At 40.6% G+C, this 12,929-nt stretch overlaps 1 protein-coding gene across 1 annotated transcript in view; it reads left to right on the top strand.

Moving 5' to 3' along the window:
• Positions 1-12,929, top strand: part of CTNNA1 (catenin alpha 1) — a 174,056-nt gene that overhangs the window by 96,996 nt on the left and 64,131 nt on the right. The gene's annotated exons all lie outside the window — the stretch shown is intronic.

A 12,929-nucleotide genomic window follows, 5' to 3' on the forward strand; every position in this document is an offset into this window, starting at 1 on the left:
AAGCTTCAAACTCCCAGGCTCAAGTGATCTCCCACCTCACCACCCAAGTAGCTAGGACGACATGTGCATGTTGCCACACCCGGCTAATTTTAAAATTCTTTGTTATAACAGTGTCTTGCCATGTTGCCCAGGCTGATCTCAAATGCCTGGCCTCAAACAATCCTCCTGCCCTGGACTCCCAAAGGGCTGGGATTACAGGCAGAAGCCACTGTGCCTGGCCTGCATTTCTGTTTAATATTTGCACCATGTTAGGGAGCTAGAAATTATTGTTTACTTTAACTTGCTAAAATTTTAAGAGTACATGGCTAAGATTGGCAAAAGGATAGATTTTACTAGGGTAAATGGGACTCAAGCAAGAGCATTTCCTTTCTGTGCCCCATGTTTTACAAGGTAGAAACTGGTTCTACGTCTTCTATGCCTAATTTATGAGCATAAATCTCCATTGAAACTTGACAAGAAAGCTGTAAATATGGAAGTATTTTAGAGAGAAATTATGTATCTTTTCAGAAAATAGTTTTAGACTAGAGATTAATAATGAACACTTGAAAGTTATCATGGGAACTCCAAGGCTATCTTTGGTACATTCTGGTGAATGAATTCTTTCATGTTTTTCCCTTATGCCCCAATCTGCTGCCTGTTTCTCTTGGAAAGAATCATTTGTTCTTTTTCAACTGACCATTGGTTCTTACCTTTGCCTGCCCTTTAAATAAATCTCTTTATCTCCCTTAATAGCTTTTTTCTCTCTCCCCGCTCCTCTCCCCTCCCCTCTTCTTCTCCTCTCTCTTACTCTCCTCTCTTCTCCTCTCTTCTCTTTTCTCCTCTCCTCTCTCTTCTCTCTCCTCTCTCTTCTCCTCTCTCCTCTCTCTTCTCCTCTCTCCTCTCTCTTCTCTCTTCTCCTCTCTCCTCTCTCTTCTCCTCTCTCTTCTCTCTTCTCCACTCTCTTCTCTTCAGCTGGTGGAAGGTAAAGTGTAGAGTGTTTGCTGCAGGACAGCTGAGTGGAAGGCTAGGACAGGTGCAAATTGGGGAGGCCCAGGGGGTTGGGGAAGCAAGTAAGGGCCTGGGCCAAAGTGGGCTTAAATGTAACAGCTACTCTGTGCCCCATAAGGCTCCTAACACGCTGACTGTTTCCTGACCTCAGGCCGGGATTGGGAGTCCTCTGGGCATCCATTTTCCTTTTCTAATAGTGGAAGTTATGGATTTTTCTTTGCAAAACAAGAAAAATTGCCAGAATACATCTCTAAATAACTGCTTTGATCATCATATCCTAGCCGTCTTCAGAAATCTGGAGTGACTGCTCTTGTCAACCATGTTAAATCTAAGCTCCCTTCCTAGCCCCAAAGGCTTCTTGTCATTTGTTCCTACTTTGGCCAAGCCCAGAGTAACTTCACTATTAACGGGCATCATCGCTCAGATTACTGGCTCTGGCTATCCCTGTACCCAGCCATACTGAAATCCCGCCATTCCTTTTGTACCAAGTTCAGTGCTCATTTCTCCACTGCATTCTTTACAATTTTTTAAATTTTCTTTAAGAGATGGGGTCTTTGCGATGCTTCCCAGGCTGATCTCCAACTCCTGGCCTCAAGCAATCCTCCCACCTCGGCCTCCCAAAGTTCTGGGATTACAGGTGTGAGCTCCCACTGCATTCTTAAGTGCCTTCCTGTTTTCTGAATATCAGTATTCTGGGTGACACAATCCATTCATATTTAATCATCAAAGCATGAAGCATGGTACTGTTAATGCATACAGGTTAAATGATTTATACAAGGTCCCATAGCTAGTAAGCAGAGGTGCTTCACTTTGAACCCAGCCTGGCTTTAGAATTTGAGCCCTTAACCACTCTATAACACTGTAAGGTCTAGTTGAAATTATCATGTATTAGATCATCATAACTTAAAATTCCCTTTCAAACATTTTATTTTGAAAATTATGCATGTAGAGAAGCTGAAAGAATTAGATAATGAATACCCATATATGAATCCACTTCCTAGATGCTATTACATTTTAAAATGTTTCCTTTGAGACATACGTGGTCATCCCTATACCCATCTTACTGTTTTGATGCATTTCAAATTCAGTTGCAGACCCTTGTATATTCACCTCTAAACACTGTACCATATGTGTTATTAATTAGAGCAAAAAAAAATTTTTTTTTTAATTTTGAGACAGGTTCTTGCTCCATTGCCCAGTCTGGAATGCAGTGATGTTAACACTGTTCACTGTAGCCCTGAGCTCCTGGGCACCAGCAATCCTCCTATCTCAGCTTCCTAAATAGCTGGCAACACAGGTGTACACTACCACAGCTGGTTAATTTTCTTCTTTTTAAAGAGACAATTTCTTGCTATGTCATGCCCAGTCTGGTCTTGAACTCCTGGGCTCAAGTGATCCTCCCACCTTGGCCTCGCTAAGTGCTATGATTATAGGTATGAGCTACTGTGCCTGTCCCAGTATTTTAAAAGGTAAGTTATATACTTAGTGAAATGTACAAATCTTGTGTACTATTAGTGAATTTTGATAGATGCACATAACTTATAACACAAACCCCTATCAAGATAAAATTATGTGATTATCCTTTTTATGGAATGTTTGGCTGTATGTGTGTGTGTTTTCGTTTTTTTGTTGTTGTTGTTTTGTTTTTTGTTTTTGTTTTTGTTTTTTTTGAGATGGAGTCTCACTGTGTGCCCAGGCTGGAGTAGAGTGGCACAATCTTGGCTCACTGCAACCTCTGCCTTCCTGGTTCAAGCAATTCTGCTGTGTCAGCCTCCTGAGTGGCTGGGATTACAAGCACCCACCACCAGGCCCGGCTGATTTTGTTTATACTTTTAGTAGAGATGGGGTTTCACCACTTTGGCCAGGTTGGTCTCGAACTCCTGACCTCAAGTTATCTGCCTGTCTCGGCCTCCCAAAGTTCTGGGATTACAGGTGTGAGCCACAACACCCGGCCTTTGGCTGTCTTATAGTTCAAGTACATAAGTTCTACATTTCCCTCAGAATTAAACCCTGCTTTTCTGATTGTTCATGATCTTTCATTGGTTCTTCAGTTTATTACATTGACTTGAGGACAGGGCCATCTCCAGCTTACTTGCCAGCTTACTTGGCATGGAGCATAGTATGAATGATGGGCTTGTTATTGTAGTCATCATTCTCAATTCCTAACTGGTATATATGTAGATTCTTCATTGATTAAAAATTCCTTTGATATGTCATGTTTCCAGTCATTTTCATGAATCAAGCTTACCATATTTCTTTTAGTTTTTCAGTAGAACATGATTTGCTCAAGTGGCTTTGATGTTGAGGGAATGCTTTCCTTGATACCTATCCTTTTTTAAAATTTTTCCCGTGACTGCCGTTTTATAGACAATAAGATTCCTCAGACTGGTTTAGGAGGAAAGGGTGGTTCTGTGAGTCTTTTCTCCATCTGTATCCACTCCCTTGGTGATCTCATCTAGGCTCGTGACTTTAAATACCTCTATTCACGGATGATGACTTCTAAATTTATGTTTCCAGCCTGGACCATTCCCCTGGACTTATCACCTCTACTTGGATGGCTAAACTGCTCTGCACCCCCCACTTTTCTAATATGTTCTACTCATAGTCTTCTTAGTCTTAGTTAATTTCAGGTCTTGGTATTAAATTAGTTAAAATGCTAGTTGAAAATAACAGGGCTTGGTGTGGTGGCTCATGCCTGTAATCCCAGCACTTTGTGAGTCCAAGGCAGGTGGGTTGCTTGAGCTCAGGAGTTTGAGACTGGCCTGGGCAACGTGGCAAAACCCTATCTCTACAATAAATACAAAAATTAGGCAGATGTGGTGCCATGCACCTGCAGTCCCAGCTACTTGGGAGAATCACTTAAGCCCAGGAGGCAGAGGTTACAGAGAACTGAGATTGTGACTCTGTATTCCAGCCTGGGTAGCAGAGCAAGACCCAGTCTAAAAAACAAAACAAAAAAACAGAAGAGAGTAAGAGAGTCTAGCCTTTCATAAGTATATCTAACCCCCAGACTCCCTTCTCAATTTAAACTGAGGTGGTGTGTGTGCGTGTGTGTGTAAAGATTGATATAAAATACTGGAAAGGTGATATCTTCAAAATATTGATTATATTCCATTGCAGTACCTCTGATATGGAAATAATTGATGAATAAATCAAATACTGATTATTGTTTTTGGAAAGCTAGTAGGTTTATGTTTTTACTGGAAATGTATTTGTTTAATAATTTCAAAATTATTAGGGTGATAGATTTGGTGGGATGGATTTGGCGGGAATGTCAGCTGAACTTCAGATAAACCCTTTATAGTTTGTCCTGTTCTCACATCTAATTCAAACCAAGCACAAATTGAGTGTCTAAGTGATGATATTACTTATGCACTGTAACTATTTTTGACACTTTAGGAATGCTGCATCAAAACTAAGAAAATTCCTGACTACCTGCTGTTAGGTTTTCATGTGGAATAATAGATTAATCTTAGACTGGCAGTTTGTTTTGTTTTGTCTTGTTTTTGGAGATGGAGTCTCGCTCTGTTGCCTAGGCTGGAGTGCAATGGCCCAGTCTCAGCTCACTGCAACCTTCGCCTTCCAGGCTCAAGCAATTCTCCTGCCTCAGCCTTCCTAGTAGCTGGGATTACAGGCACATGCCACCATGCTAGGCTAATGTTTGTATTTTTAGTAAAGACAGGGTTTCACCATGTTGCCCAGACTGGTCTTGAACTCCTGACCTCAGGTGATCCACCTGCCTTGGCCTCCCAAAGACTGGCAGTCTTAACACAGTAATAAAATGGGCTCTAGTTGTTGGAAGTTGACAGTAAGTGTCAGAGAGCAGTTTTGCACACATTGGCTTGAAGAGACTTTCAGGAGAAAAGAGGGAGATGTAGTGATGTCCCAGTTGCCTGCAGGAGTGTGCTGAGGATTGTATATTATTTTTCTTTTCTTTCCCACTGCCGTTTTTTTTCTCCTGGTAAATTTCAAGGGAAAATAGAGAGGTAGCACTGTCAAGGCACTCCTGAACTAATTATTTTTTACAATTTATTTATATATATATATTTTAAGATGGAGTCTCGTTCTATTGCCCAGGCTGGAGTGCAATGACATGATCTTGGGTCACTGTAACTCTCCACCTGCCGGGTTCAACAGATTCTTCCTGAGTAGCTGGGATTACAGGAACGCACCACCACGCCTGGCTAATGTTTGTATTTTTAGTAGAGATGGGGTTTCACCATGTTGACCAGGGTGGTCTCGATCTCTTGACCTCGTGATCCACCTGCCTCGGCCTCCCAAAGTGCTGGGATTACAGACATGAGCCACCGCACCCAACTCTGAACACAGTTCTTAATGTGTGCACCACATGGGCAATCTGTGTATGGAGTAATTTCTGGTGCCTGATCTTCGTGTCTTTTTCTCTGTGTGGATCCAAAACTGTGGCAGAACATACTTTGACATGAAAGGTTGCAGCTTTCTTATGGCCAATTCTGTAGAATCCCAAGAAAACTGGAATGAAAGATTACTGCCTGTTCTTATCCCAAGAATTCTACATTTATGAAATTTTTGCCATATCTTCTACGGCCCAATTTACATTCCCCACTCAGCAGAAGAGCAAATTTTATTAAAGATGTGAAGGTTGTTGGACTTTATTTGGTCATAGAATTGGAGTGAATGCTAATTATTAAAAGTAAAAAGGGCACATCTTAGATGGCAGGTATTCTGGACTTTTAAAAGTGAAAGCAAAATGAATAAATAGTATTTTATACTTGAATTTGTATAAAGAGCAAAGAGAAGGGTGGGCTGAAAAGATAGCTCAGATGAGTGACTGTTTTTTTTATTGTGATTTCCAAATTGTGTAGATTATTTTGCAGCTGATAGGCACTTAGTTTTGTGAATTTGAGAGAAGCAGGTAGTAAACCCAGGAAAGTAGAGAAAAGTTGTGGATGAAGAAGGAGATAAGAGGATTTTCCTTGTTGTATAAACTAGGTTATGATCTTAGAAAGACAATGCCAAGAAAGAAGTTTTCTTGACTTGAAAAATCTGGGCCTTAAGATCTGATAAGTTCTGATAAGATTGTGAGTCTTTCATTGAGATAGGTTAATTCTGAGCAAGCTTTCTATGGAATAGAGATTTCAGTAATATAAAGGATTACTATCCAGCTATCACAAAACATATGCTCCTGTGTGCATTGAACTAATGGATTTTCTTTGTGTCTTTAAATTCTCATACCTATCCTGCCCACCCCCCTCAATAATTCTGGCAGATCTGCCTTGGAACCAAATCTGCCACAATTGAAAGGGCTGTTTCCTAAATTAGATGTGATAGACTCAAGGTACTTTTTTTTTTCTAAGCAAATAGGAACATAATAGTGATCCTTAATTCTCAGCCATGTATTTTGTCCTAAAATATAATTGTCCGATGCTGAGACATCAGTGAAATTATTTCTTATGAAAAAATAGCATCTTTTTATGATAATAGGTAGTACTTACTTGTTGTCCTGTATAATTATATTGACCAAGACATCACTTGATTTTAAGTAACTACCTTACTTAGAAGGAATTTTTGAATTAGGAATTTTAAACCTTTAGAAATTTAGCCTTGATTCATAAAGCTAAACCAAAGTAATATTATATCTAATATTATAGTACATTTTGCAAAGCAGATTACTTGACTGTGAGATAATGTGGTCAGTTTTATATCAATATTAGATGTAAAAAGTGTAACAAGGCTGTTGAGGTTTACTGAAAATTCTAGCTAATTATCAATTCTCATTTTGAATACTGCACATTAACTTAGAGAAGAAAGACTAGAAAGTGTAGTTTTAGGAAGCAGCAAATGGGTCTAATATGTCTTTAATGTGATTACATTCTCTATTTGATGGATCTGTAGCATTTCACTCTCTACACCTTGCTATTAAAAATAGCAAAAACAGTTGTGAGCATTTATTCTGTGCTGGCCTCAGGACTTTACATGAATAAACCCTCCTGTGGTGGTTATTGCTATTAATTCTGTTTTACAGGTCAAAGGCCCAAGGTACATAAAAGGCTGAAGGACTTGTCAAAGGTCACAGGCTCAAGAGCGGAGCAGGGCTCCTAACTGCTGTGCACCTTATCTTGCTCCTGTTGAAAATCTAGGTTTTTTTTTTTTTTTTTTTTTTTTTTAATGGCTTCTAGAAAGAGATAGTTAAATTTCTGACCATTATTCAGGCTAATGATTGGTTTATCTTTTTTCTACATGTGTGATTTATTTTTTTGAGACGGAATCTTGCTCTGTTGACTAGGCTGGAGTGGAGTGGTATGATCATGGCTCAGTGCAGCCTTTATTTCCTGGGCTCAGGTGATCCTCCTGCTTCAGTCTCCCAGGTAGTTGGGACTACAGGCAAGTGTCACTACACCTGGCTAATTTTTGTACATATATATTTTTTTGTAGAGACAGGGTTTTGCCATGTTGTCCGTGCTGGTCTTGAACTCCTGGGCTCAAGCAGTCCTCTTCCTTTAGGCTCCCAAAGTGCTGGGATTCCAGGTGTAAGCCACCACACCCACCTGCTTTATCTTTTTTTTTTTTTTTTTTTTTTTTTTTGGGAGATGAAATCTCACTCTGTTGCCCAAGCTGGAATGCAGTGGTGCAGTCTCAGCTCACTACAACCTCCACCTCTCGGGTTCAAGTAATTCTCCTGCCTCAGCCTCCGGAGTAGCTGGGACTACAGGCATGCACCACCATGCTTGGCTATTTTTTTTGTATTTTTTAGTAGAGATGGGGTTTCACTATGTTGGTCAGGTTGGTCTTGAACTCCTGACCTCATAATCTGCCCACCTGGGCCTCCCAAAGTGCTAGGATTATAGGTGTGAGCCACCACACTCAGCTACTTTATCTTTTTAGATGTGTTCTTTGTTAAGAAATTTTAAAGATTCTTACCTAAGAAGAACACATATAAATATCAAAAGCATTTTACAACCCAGTTGGGTTCTTCTTGCCTACTGCACAGAAAAAGCCAATATCCTGAGACAGTAGGAGTTGCAGCAGAGAAAGAGTTTAAAATCGCAAGAGCAGAGAAAGAGTTTAAAATCGCAAGGCCATTTGAGGTGGACAAGATACCTTTCAAATCCACCTCCCAGAGAATTTGGAGACTAGATCTTTAAAGATGGTTTGGTAAGCAATGGCTAGGGAATGGGTACTGCAGATTGATTGGGCTGGGCATGAAATCATAGCAGTGTTGAAACAGTTTGTTGGTATGGGTCACCAGTCCAGGTGGTATCAGTTGGTCCATTAGAATGCAGTCTGAAAAATATCTCAAACACCAGTCTTTTTTTCTTTTCTTTTTTTTTTTTTTTTGAGATGGGATTTTGCTCTGTTGTCTAGGCTGGAGTGCAGTGGTACGACCTCTGCTTCTGAGACTCAAGTGATCTTCCCACCTCAGCCTCCCAGGTAGCTGGAACTACAGGTGTACCACACCTAGCTACTTTTGTATTTTTGGTAGACCGGGGTTTTGCCATGTTGGCCAGGCTGATCTCGAAACGCTGACCTCAAGTGATCTGCCCACCTCTCAAAGTGCTGGGATTATAGGCATGAGCCACCGCATTTGGCTTTTTTTTTTTTTTTTTTTTTTTTCCCTTTTTTAAAAAAAAAAAAAAAAAAAGAGTCTGGCTCTGTTGCCCACCAATCTTAAGTTTCACAGTAGTGATGTTATTTATAGAAGCATTTAGGAAAGTTACAAATCTTGTGACTCCTGAGCAGTAAACAATTATAGAAAGCAAGTTAGGAAACAGTAATGGGCTACTGCTCAGCTATGCTTAAATCTTGTCAGAATAATTTTAACCTTACCACCTCTCATTAGTTTTACAAAGGCAGTTTCAGATCCAGAATGGGGAGTGGGGGTTGGTTTTTGGGAAGGGACTATGATCATCCTTGCTTTAAAGCTGTAAACTAAATTCCTCCGCTAAATCATAAACTAAATCCCTCCCATAGTTAGCTTAGCCTATGTGTAGGAATGAACAGAGACAACTTGTGAGGTTAGAAACAAGGTGGAATCAGTTATGTTAGATTTCTTTCACTTTTGTAATTTTGCAACGGTGGTTTCATGTACAACCAGAGATGTTGTGTGAAATATGCTTCTCTTCATTCCTGATGTAGTGGAAGATGTTTTTAATTTTAAATTGTACTCCTCGTGTAGAAGATGTGTAATATAATGTAGTGGGTATTTACTGGATGTCCCTTATGTGTTGGAGCCCTGTAGTCTGGTCCCAGGGATGTGATAAAGAGGAAACATGAGCTGTTCTTCAAGAAAGTGATTGGTTCATTCTTGCAGAACTTCTAGGTTCCACCCAGCCTTGGGTCACCACAAAGGTTAGGTCATCACAGAGCATGCAGCATGCTTGTGTAGGCTCCTTACCCTTAGTCTTTATCAAGGGTCCACATGAAGAACATCTTTGCCTTTTCTCCAGAAGTTCCTTAGAGGTACAGTCCAGCATAGTTTCTTATTGTTTCTATAGCTGGCTCCATTTTATAAATAATTAACAGGCTTTTTCACTTAAATATCTCTCTTTCCAGAGAAACCAGTGTGCTACTTTATCCAATGAAAGCTGTTGATTTCATTCTTTGCTTTGGCCACCAGGAAGATCAGGGCCAAATTGGTATATACTGTATACTAGAAGTAACAATTTCATTGCTTTACATTGCGTTCTAACCCCTTTTGTAATTTATCAAAACCCTTTAGATCTGGTAAAACATCTGGACCCCTACACAATATTGTATTATAATTTTAAGATGTTCTTGGATCCCGAAACATACCCTGGACCCTTAGGGTTAAGAGTCCTGCTTTTGATCTTTTTATATCTTTATTTCAACTGCTCTGTACATAGTTTTATTCTAAGTTAACTTGACTTGATAGAAGTAGGTTATATGTAAATGATAAATAACATTGTTTTTAGAGGTTTTGGGTACTGAGTAGTTGACCTCCATGTATTTGACAGCTAGGCAATGGGAAATGTTTTTGTTCACCACAAGAGAAACTTTTTTGGCCCTCATAATGATTAAATTGATGGGCTAATATAAATGGCTTTAGAGGCTATAGTGGCTCACACCTATAATCCCAACAATTTGTGGGCTGAGGCTGTTCTCTGAATACATGCATACATGCATACATACATACATACATGCATGCTGTGGAGTTTTGGTCCAATGATTTTCCAGGAAAAGCAACCTACAGATTTTGTTTTAACTTTTTTATTTATTTATTTTATTTTGGTGCAAATACCAGGGCCTAAAAGATGGAGGTCTTATGCTCTAAACACAATTGTCAGTAGATATTCAGTAAACCTATATGTTTATGATGTTTTAATGCCTCTTCTATGTGGTTTTTTGGAAAATCTTAAAGCTATGAACAGGCTTTGGAAATTATCTATAGCACTGCAAGGATAAAATCTATTATCTATAGCACTGCTTTAAAATCTGTTTCTGAAGTAAGGCATGAGCCATTGGCGTCTGCCCATCAGGGTTGCTGTTGACAGATGATTCTTCATGCTGGATCTCTAGTGGAAGTTCCTGAAATGGAGGCCTTGGCCAAGGCTTTGCTCTTGAGCCTCCATATGTAGAGGGTAGTATTTGCGTTTGTGGGCTTTGCAGGATATGATACTTGATTGTACTTGCCTTTGGAGATTTCTTGCTCTTTACTGTCCCCTTCAGATAGCAGAAGGGGAGGTTTAAGAAAAGTCCCTTAAGAGTGTTCCCAAAACTAATGGTCAAATTGATGCTGAGGAGAAATGTTTGCAGTAGCTATGACTTTCACTTCTTTTTCCCCTTCCCTCTTTGTAAGAGACAATTTGTAGTACATTTTGTCTAAGGGAGACATGACTACCCCCAAATTTTAAGGAATCTATTATATAAATTTTAGGAATCTATTATATATTTGAGTGGGAACCTGAGAATGCTATGGCATACAGACAAAATTAATTAAAATAACTGATAAATCAGTTGTAGGTTTAAATGGGATTTTCAAAATTAAAATGCAGGAGAATTTTGTTAATAAGCTCTGCTTTTTACTCTATCAAGTCTAGGAATGTGTTCCTTTGTGCAGTTTAAAACCACCATCACCTATGCCCTCTAGTGCTTATAGGATGAGTTTGACAATAAAATTGTGTTCCATGTTTCCTTCTTCTGCCCTAGTGACTGCTGAAATTCCTGGTGTGAGAGTTCTCTTAGTTGCTCTGATCCCAGCTTCCCTGAGCATTGGGAAAAGTGTGGCTTTACTTATTCTCCCATCTGGCTCTACAATGCTGTTGTGGGGCTGGAGAAACAATAAGTGCATCTCTGGGCAAATATGGCAGACTCCTGACAGTCAGCCCCTGGAAGCTAGGGCAGTTTATGCCCCAGCGCTGCCCAGGTATAGAATCCTGTCCTGAGGGTGTCTATCTGTAACAAGCCAAGGACATTATAGTTGACCCTTGAGCAACATGGGCATGAATTGTTAAAGTCTATTTATCTTGGCAGGGTACCCAGGCTGGAGTGCAATGGCGCAATCTTGGCTCGCTGTAATATCTGCCTCCTGGGTTCAAGCAATTCTGCCTCAGCCTCTCAAGTAGCTGGGATTACAGGCATGCGCCACCACACCCAGCTAATTTTGTATTTTTAGGAGAGACAGGATTTCTCCATGTTGGTTTCTCCATGTTGGTCAGGCTGGTCTTGAACCCCCAATCTCAGGTGATCCGCCTGCTTTGACCTCCCAAAGTGCTGGTGTTACAGGCGTGAGCCACCGCGCCCAGCTAAGGTCTACTTATATGTGGATTTCCTTCCACCTGTGCTACCCTTGAGACAGTAAGACCGACTCCTTTCTCTTCCTTCTTAGCCTACTCAACATGAGCATGACGACAAGGGTGAAGGAAGGCCTTTATGGTGATCCAATTCTGCTTAGTAATAAATGTATTTTCTCTTATGATTTTCTTTTTTCTTTTCTGAGACGGAGTCTTGCTCTGTAGCCCAGGCTGGAGTGCAGAGGCATGATCTTGGCTCACTGCAACCTCCGCCTCTGGGTTCAAGTGATTCTCCTGCCTTAGCCTCACCAGTAGCTGGGACTACAGACACACACCAGTTTGCCTGGCTAATTATCATATTTTTAGTAGAGATGGGGTTTCACCATGTTGGCCAGACTGGTCTCAAATTCCTGACTTCAGGTGATCCACCCACCTCAGCCTCCCAAAGTGCTGGGATTACAGGTGTGAGCCACCATGCCCTGCCATAATTTTCTTAATAACATTTTATTTTATCTAGCATATTTATTGTAAGAATACCATATAGCATGCATATAACATATATGTGTTACTTAATATGGGCTGACCATTTATGTTATCAGCAAAGTTTCTAGTCAGCAGTAGCTATTAGTAAAATTTTGGGGGAGTCAAAAGTCATATGCTGATTTTTGACTGTGTGGAGCGGGGGTTGGCATCCCTAACCCCAGTGTTGTTGAAGGGTCAATTGTAATTTAAAATCTTCCCTTTCTTTTCTCATCCATACTCACTGAGTCGGCAGCTGGGGTGGAGGAGGTCATGTGGGGATTCTTATGGTCCCAGTGTGTCAGCACCTGTAGACCTCCCTTCTAGGAGTGGTATGCAAGATGCTGCTGGGATGGACATCAGCCAACCCCCAGGGTAGGGGCCAAGTCGCCGTTTGCTAGGTACAGGCAATTGGTTACAGTTCCAAAGCTCTCTGTGGTTGCAGTTCATTGTAATGGAGGATTCAGAGAGGGGCAGCCAACCCCAAGCCCCGTGAGCCTGGGACAGCTGTTTGTCCACTTGCTCAGGCTTTTGACAGAGCAGTAGCTTATTGCATGACAGCTTTTTAGGCACTCTCCCTTCTCACCACTTTACCTTTACTTTCTTCTTTTCCTAGTTTTCCCTTTCTCTGAATGAAGACAAGTGATGATTAGCTGCCCCTTTTTTCGGCGGACACATTTGGCATTGTAGAGG

Source organism: Sapajus apella, unplaced genomic scaffold, assembly GCF_009761245.1.
Source record: "Sapajus apella isolate SASKATOON/1434 unplaced genomic scaffold, GSC_monkey_1.0 scaffold71, whole genome shotgun sequence".
NCBI lineage: Eukaryota > Metazoa > Chordata > Mammalia > Primates > Cebidae > Sapajus > Sapajus apella.